Source organism: Triticum aestivum, chromosome 2B (assembly GCF_018294505.1).
Source record: "Triticum aestivum cultivar Chinese Spring chromosome 2B, IWGSC CS RefSeq v2.1, whole genome shotgun sequence".
Taxonomy (NCBI): domain Eukaryota; kingdom Viridiplantae; phylum Streptophyta; class Magnoliopsida; order Poales; family Poaceae; genus Triticum; species Triticum aestivum.
In genome coordinates this window covers 784062251-784071317 of record NC_057798.1, presented here as the reverse complement: position 1 = coordinate 784071317, position 9067 = coordinate 784062251, and positions in this window count along the sequence as shown.

Genomic DNA, 9067 nt, shown 5'->3' with positions numbered 1-9067 from the left:
GCAGTGATTGGAGAATTCTGTCAATGACGCTATCATCCGGAAGATTAACTCCCAGTTGAATCAAGTGATTATTATACCCAGACATTTTGAGTATATGCTCACTAACAGAACTATTCTCCTCCATCTTACAGCTGTAGAACTTATTGGAGACTTCATATCTCTCAATCCGGGCATTTGCTTGAAATATTAACTTCACCTCCTGGAACATCTCATATGCTCCATGACGTTCAAAACGTCGTTGAAGACCCGGTTCTAAGCCGTAAAGCATGGCACACTGAACTATAGAGTAGTCATCAGCTTTGCTCTACCAGACGTTCTTAACGTCGTCAGTTGCATCAGCAGCAGGCCTGGCACCCGGCGGTGCTTCCAGGATGTAACTTTTCTGTGCAGCAATGAGGATAATCCTCAGGTTAAGGACCCAGTCCGTGTAATTGCTACCATCATCTTTCAACTTTGCTTTCTCAAGGAATGCATTAAAATTCAACGGAACAACAGCACGAGCCATCTATCTACAAACAAACATAGACAAGCAAAATACTATCAGGTACTAAGTTCATGATAAATTTAGGTTCAATTAATCATATTACTTAAGAACTCCCACTTAGACAGACATCTCTCTAGTCATCTAAGTGATCACGTGATCCAAATCAACTAAACCATAACCGATCATCACGTGAGATGGAGTAGTTTTCAATGGTGAACATCATTATGTTTGATCATATCTACTATATGATTCACGCTCGACCTTTCGGTCTCCGTGTTCCGAGGCCATATCTGCATATGCTAGGCTCGTCAAGTTTAACCCGAGTATTCTGCGGGTGCAAAACTGGCTTGCACCCGTTGTAGATGGACGTAGAGCTTATCACACCCGATCATCACGTGGTGTCTGGGCACGACGAACTTTGGCAATGGTGCATACTCAGGGAGAACACTTCTTGATAATTAGTGAGAGATCATCTTAAAATGCTACCATCAATCAAAGCAAGATAAGATGCATAAAGGATAAACATCACATGCAATCAATATAAGTGATACGATATGGCCATCATCATGTTGTGCTTGTGATCTCCATCTCCGAAGCATCGTCATGATCACCATTGTCACCAGCGTGACACCTTGATCTTCATCGTAGCATCGTTGTCGTCTCGCCAACTATTGCTTCTACGACTATCGCTACCGCTTAGTGATAAAGTAAAGCAATTACAGGGCGTTTGCATTTCATACAATAAAGCAACAACCATATGGCTCCTGCCAGTTGCCGATAACTTCGGTTACAAAACATGATCATCTCATACAATAAAATATAGCATCACGTCTTGACCATATCACATCACAACATGCCCTGCAAAAACAAGTTAGACGTCCTCTACTTTGTTGTTGCAAGTTTTACGTGGCTGCTACGGGCTTAGCAAGAACCGTTCTTACCTACGCATCAAAAACCACAACGATAGTTTGTCAAGTTGGTGATGTTTTAACCTTCGCAAGGACCGGGCGTAGCCACACTCGATTCAGCTAAAGTGAGAGAGACAGACACCCGCCAGCCACCTTTAAGCACGAGTGCTCGCAACGGTGAAACCAGTCTCACGTAAGCGTACGCATAATGTCGGTCCGGGCCGCTTCATCTCACAATACCGCCGAACCAAAGTATGACATGCTGGTAAGCAGTATGACTTGTATCGCCCACAACTCACTTGTGTTCTACTTGTGCATATGACATCTACGCATAAAACCTGGCTCTGATACCACTGTTGGGAACGTAGTAATTTCAAAAAATTTCCTACGCACACGCAAGATCATGGTGATGGCATAGCAACAAGAGGGGAGAGTGTTCGTCCACGTACCCTCGTAGACCGTAAGCGGAAGCGTTATGACAACGCGGTTGATGTAGTCGTACGTCTTCACGATCCGACCGATCCAAGCACCGAACGTACGGCACCTCCGAGTTCAGCACACGTTCAGCTCGATGACGATCCCCGGGCTCCGATCCAGCAAAGCTTCGGGGATGAGTTCCGTCAGCACGACGGCGTGGTGACGATGATGATGTTCTACCGGCGCAGGGCTTCGCCTAAACTCCGCGATGATATGACCGAGGTGGAATATGGTGGAGGGGGCACCGCACACGGCTAAGGAGCGATCCGTAGATCAACTTGTGTGTTATGGGGTGCCCCCCTGCCCCCGTATATAAAGGAGGGAGGGGGAGGTGCGGCCGGCCCCCTTGGGGTGCGCCTGGAGGAGTCCTACTCTCATCGGGAGTAGGACTCCCCCCTCTTGCCTTGGTGGAGAAGGAAAGGGGGGAGGGGAAAGAGGAAAGGGGGGCGCCGCCCCCCCCCCCCCCTTCCTTGTCCTATTCGGACTAGGGGGGAGGGGGCGCGCGGCCTGCCCTGGCCGGCCCTCCTCTTCTCCCTCATGGCCCGCTAAGGCCCATTAACCCTCGGGAGGGTTCCGGTAACCCCCCGGTGTTCCGGTAAAATCCCGATTTCACCCGGAACCTTTCCGATGTCCAAATATAGGCTTCCAATATATCAATATTTATGTCTCGACCATTTCGAGACTCCTCGTCATGTCCCTGATCACATCCGGGACTCCTAAAAAACTTCGGTACATCAAAACTTATAAACTCATAATAAAACTGTCATCGTAACGTTAAGCGTGCGGACCCTGTGGGTTCGAGAACTATGTAGACATGACCTAGAACCATTCTCGGTCAATAACCAATAGCGGAACCTGGATGCCCATATTGGTTCCTACATATTCTACGAAGATCTTTATCGGTCAAACCGCATAACAACATACGTTGTTCCCTTTGTCATCAGTATGTTACTTGCCCGAGATTTGATCGTCGGTATCCAATACCTAGTTCAATCTCGTTACCGGCAAGTCTCTTTACTCGTTCTGTAACACATCATCTTATTACTAACTCATTAGTTATAATGCTTGCAAGGCTTAAGTGATGAGTATTACGGAGAGGGCCCAGAGATACCTCTCCGACAATCGGAGTGACAAAACCTAATCTCGAATTATGCCAACTCAACATGTACCTTCAGAAACACCTGTAGAGCACCTTTATAATCACCCAGTTACGTTGTGACGTTTGGTAGCACACCAAGTGTTCTTCCGGTAAACGTGAGTTGCACAATCTCATAGTTGCAGGAACTTTGTATAAGTCATGAAGAAAGCAATAGCAACATACTAAACGATCAAGTGCTAGGCTAACGGAATGGGTCATGTCAATCACATCATTCTTCTAATGATGTGATCCCATTAATCAAATGACAACACATGTCTATGGTTAGGAAACATAACCATCTTTGATTAATGAGCTAGTTAAGTAGAGGCATACTAGTGACTATATGTTTGTCTATGTATTCACACATGTATCATGTTTCCGGTTAATACAATTCTAGCATGAATAATAAACATTTATCATGATATGAGGAAATAAATAATAACTTTATTATTGCCTCTAGGGCATATTTCCTTCACGAAGATGGCCATGAACTCGTCGAAGACGTTCCAGAAGGTCTGGAAGAATTTCACCGGAAGCCCGTCAGGACCCGGAGCCGAGGTGGTGTTCATGCCTCGAATGGCAGCCCAGACCTCGCCCTCGGAGAAGGGGGCCGTAAGGGCTGCGTTCTCCGCGTCAGTGACTAGCTGGGGGCCGGTCCAGCAATTAGGGGCCGGGCAGAGGCCGCTCCTAGGAGCTGCAGAGAACAAGGACCTATAGAATCCGTCGACATGGGCCCAAATGTCACGGCCGTCCTGTAGGAGGGACGCGCCATCCCAGAGGAGGGGGTGGTGTTGCGTCTACGGTGGCCATTCGTAATGGCTTGAAAGTAGGTCGTGTTTGCGTCGCCCTTCAAAACCCATTTCTGGGCACCACAGAGATGCCAATAGGCCTCCTCGTCAGTGTAGATGACGGAGAGCTGGTCTTCTAAGTCGTAGCGAGAGAGAGCCACTCGTCAGGAGAGAGGCTGATTGCGTCAGCACACAAGTCTAGGGCCTGGATGGCGGTCAACAAGGCCTTCTTACGATCGCAGAGGTCATGCCCAAGGTTTGCACCCCATCCCTTCATGAACTGCCGGCTTGGCACAAAGGTGCAACGAGTCGATGGCCGAGGGAGGGCAGGGATGGGGGTGCGCGCGGGCCTCCACCGAGTGGGCGCCAACAGCCTCCACAAAACCGGTTTGGGACAACCAGAATGTCTCAAATCGGAATCAGGGGGATCAACGGCCGCTCGTCGGTGGAGGACAGGAGGAGGGGCACATGGTCAGAGCCAATCCGGGTGATGGCATGGAGGAAAGCCAGAGGGAAGCGGAGGTCCCATTCCAGGGAAACTAGGACCCTGTCTAGGACGGACTGGGTCGGGGAAGCCTGACGATTGGCCCAGGTAAACCTGGCACCAATCCTATCTATCTAACGGAGACCCAGATCAGCAATGCAGTCATTAAACATTTGCATCCGTGCAAAGTTTACATTTGCATTGCTCTTGTCCTCCGTGAAACGGAGGAGATTAAAATCGCCTCCAACCACCACCGAAAGAGAGGCAGCTGATATCTTCCGGTGGAGCTCCTCGAGGAAGGAAGCAGACCTACTATGGTCTGCCGGGCCATAGACAATAATGACCTCCCATTTGAAGTTAAGCGTCTGTTCGTAGAGTTTCATGCTCACGAAGAATTGCCCCTGGTCCATGCTACCCACCTCGAAGGTGGCATCCTTAACACCTAAAAGGATGCCACCTGAATGACCAATGCTCCCACTAGAAGGGGGCCAATGCCAAGAAAAGAGGTGGGAGCTCAGACGCTTAAGCTCCGGAAGAGAGAATTCTATACGCATGGTTTCTTGGATGGCGACAATGTCAATGTGTTCATCACGCATGTATTCCACGAGTTGGCGGCGCCGACCATCATGGTCGAAACCGCGGATGTTCCAGAATAGGGCACACATTAAGGCGCCATTGGGGGGCTGCTTGGCCCCAGGACATGAGACGCGCTTTGGACGCGGAGGGCGGCGGCAGTGCGGGAGCGGGTGCGACCACGAAGCTCGGCCGCGGTGAGCGGGAGAAGGCCACCAGGCCGCCTAGGTGGCGCTGGGGAGGCACCCACCACTACAGGAATCAGCTACTTTGCCATCAGCCACGGCGGACGGCAAAGGCATGGATGGCGGACGGCAAAGACCTTTGCCGTCTGCAGCGGACGGAAAAAGGGGACAGCAAAGTAGGGGACGGCTAAGAGCTACGTTGCCGTCTGCTTCGGGCAGCTGACGGCAAAAGGTCCTTTGCCATCAGCAGTGGACGGCAAAGAAGGCAGACGGCAATAAATGCGCTGTTACTCCGTTAGGTGGTTAATGGCAGGCCTTTGCCATCCGCTGCGGACGGCAAAGCCTTTGCTGTCAGCCACTGTAGGCAAACTGACCAAATTGGTCAGCCTCCCAGGAAGCACAGTTGCCTGCCACATGGCCTCTTTGCCATCCGCTGCTGATGGCAAAGATACCTTTGCCGTCGGTGGCAGACGGCAAAGAGCCTGCATATTGTCTCTTTTTCTGTTTTTTTAATCCAACAATTTTCACAGCAAATATATATGACATATATAGATATATTTAGTCCATATCACATATCCAACACATAAGTTTCATATCACATATCACATCAGTTTCATCCATACACATTGTTCATACATAAGCAAGTTCCATCCATACACATTGTTCCATCCATATACATATTACAATGCAAAGTTTCATCAAGATAGCGAGTTCCATCATAGCAAGCTAGATACAATGCAAAGTTTCATCAAAGGAAAAGCAAGCACTCCATCATAGCAAACTAGCTTCCATGAAGTGAATGAAATCTGCAAAATGGTAAATAAGAAAGTTAGAAATAGGTGACTAGAACAAGAAGTATATGTCATTTATGAGCTAACTTAGGTGAAATGGATCATATATGAGCTAACTAAGTTGAAATGGGTTGTTTACGAGCTAACTTAGTTGAAATGGATCATTTATGAGCTAACTTAGTTGAAATGGGTCGTTTATGAGCTAAGTAAGGTGAAGGGCATCGTTTTTGAGCTAAGTAAGGTGAAATGGATCGTTTTTTAGCTAACTTAGGTGAAATGGATCATTTATGAGCTTTTATGAGCTAACTTAGTTGAAACGGGTCGTTTATGAGCTAAATAAGGTGAAATGCCACGTTTTTGAGCTAAGTAAGGTGAAATGGATTGTTTTTGAGCTAACTTAGGTGAAATGGATCATTTATGAGCTAACTTAATTGAAATGGGTCGTTTATGAGCTAACTAAGGTGAAATGCCACGTTTTTGAGCTAAGTAAGGTGAAATGTATCATTTTGAGCTAACTTAGGTGAAATGGATCATTTATGAGCTTTTATGAGCTAACTTAGTTGAAACGGGTCGTTTATGAGCTAACTAAGGTGAAATGTCACGTTTTTGAGCTAAGTAAGGTGAAATGGATCGTTTTTGAGCTAACTTAGGTGAAATGGATCATTTATGAGCTTTTATGAGCTAACTTAGTTGAAATGGGTCGTTTATGACCTAACTAAGGTGAAATGCCACGTTTTTGAGCTAACTAAGGTGAAATGGATCTTTTTGAGCTAACTTAGGTGAAATGGATCATTTATGAGCTTTTATGAGCTAACTTAGTTGAAATGAGTCGTTTATGACCTAACTAAGGTGAAATGCCACGTTTTTGAGCTAACTAAGGTGAAATGGATCGTTTTTAGCTAACTTAGGTGAAATGGATCATTTAAGAGCTAATTTAGGTGAAATGGATCATTTTTAGCTAACTTAGGTGAAATGGATCATTTAGGAGCAAATCTAGGTGAAATGGGTCATTTTGGAGCTAACCTAGGTGAAATGGGTCATTTTGGAGCTAACCTAGGTGAAATGGGTCATTTTAAAGCTAACGTAGGTAAAATGGATCATTTAGGAGCTAATCTACGTAAAATGGGTCATTTTAGAGCTAACTTGGATAAATTGGATCACTTGTAAGCTAACTAAGGTAAAATGAGTCATTTTAGAGCTAACTTAGGTAAAATGGATCGTTTATGAGCTAACTAAGCTAATTATGCAATTTTTGACATAAGTAACCTAAGTACATATCGTTTTAGAGCTAACTTAGGTAGAATGGATGGTTTATGAGGTCAGTAAGCATATTAAGTCATTTTGGAGGAAAAGAAGCTAACTCTAGGTCATTATGGTAAGCATATTGGAGGAAATAAAGCTAAGTCTAGGTCTTTATGCATTTGTTAAGCAAAACACTAGAGAAACTTACCGTGATCAGGGAGGTGTACGAGCGGGCTGGCTCGCGCCGGTAGCTGGAGAAGGATCATGCAATGCGTTTCTGGAGTTAAGCTGCACCAAAGATCATTTCCAATGTCTCGTTAGCATTATGACACTCAAATGTTAAGACTAGAAAGTAATGTCCATTCTAATTAAACTCACCATGCTCCCAGGAGCAATCGCTGGCATCGGCGGAGCGGTCTGACCGGACTTCTCGCACACAGACTGCACATTTGGTTTTCACAACAGAGTCATACTAGTTAGTAATGAGACTCAAATGTTAAGACTAGCAAGTAATTTGCAGAAGAAACTTACCACAAGGAGCTCGTACATGGCCCTCGCCTGCATGTCATTTCGTGCCCTCTCCTTCTCCAACATCTTTGTCGTCCTCTCCTCCAACTCCCGTTGCCTCTCCGCCGCCTCCGCCAGAAGTTTCTCCGTTCTATCTCTCTCACTCTGTATAGCAGCCTGCAACACCACTCACATGACCATTTGTAATCATTGATGGAAGCGCACACAATGTAATGGAGAAAGATAGCTGAGTACTTATAACTAACCTTGAAGGCGAGTTGGACTGGCCGTTCACGAGGCCTTATCTCAAGAGCGGTTCTCGACTGGCGCGCCTTGATCTCCGGGAGAGTGCTAGGACAACGGATAAGTCCATCTCCCATGGCTATGGAGCCATGGGACCTCCCGCCACCAGATATCATCAGCAGCTCTGTATCAATGGGACCCTGGCTCGGGTTAAAGTCCTCCCCTTTCCTCGCCTTCCCCTGATCTCTATATTGCACGAGCTTGTCGTGGGCGGAGATGTTGGTGAAGTTCTTTGGATCATCGAGGTCAGACGCAGAGAATGCCTTGACTTTCTTGTAAGAGCCAGTGTGGGCCATGGCATACAGGTCGTACACCTCTGGCACCTTATCCGCCTTATTGTAGCGTGCCCGAAAGAGAGAAACAAAGTAAATTAGTAATTAAAGGGCTAAAGCTAGCATGATGGATGAATTGCATGAATCATGAAGCAAACCACATACCCAGTTCCGCCCGTACTGAAATAAGTTGGAGCTGCCTTGATGGTGTGGCACACCTTCCATTTGGGCACGTTTGTCCTTGGCCTTGTTGTGGGAGGCCCGCCATTGTTTTGAGCACCACGCATTGACCAACACCTCCCAACAATCCATCCGATCCGCACACCATCTCGGAGGGGCCTAAGTTAGCAAATAGAAACTTGAGCGCTATGACTATGAATTACTAAATGAAGGAAGTAAGTACAAGCCTTAAGAATTACCTTCATGTACTGCTCCTTACTCAAGAACTTATCGCGGCACTCCTGCTTGGGCTTCTTGATACCACACCCGGCGTAGTAGTCTCGAACAGCCTGCACCTGAACCTCATGCCGTAAGTTCTGAAGTAGGCGCTTGACTCCTTGTCGATAACATCTGCCGCCTCCTCCTCGTATCCCTCCTCACACCTATAGAATGTCTGCAATCAAATGAGACAATATTGATTAGTACAATTAATAACTAGCTAGTTCAAGATTTTTAATTGTGTAAAGGAGAAATTACCCAGAACTTTCTGATCACCACGTCTGCCCTCGTCTTGCACAAGACACCGTCGATAATCTCACCCGGCAGGGCCGGGGCAGCCAAGTAGCTCCCAACTCAATCCAACCTCTGGAAGCCGACCCTCACCAGGCAACGTGTAAAGGAGAAGTTTTGCCGAATCAGAACTCCAAGGACGGAGTTGGGCCGGCGGACACTTTCATGGTGGTCCCAACCCCTGCA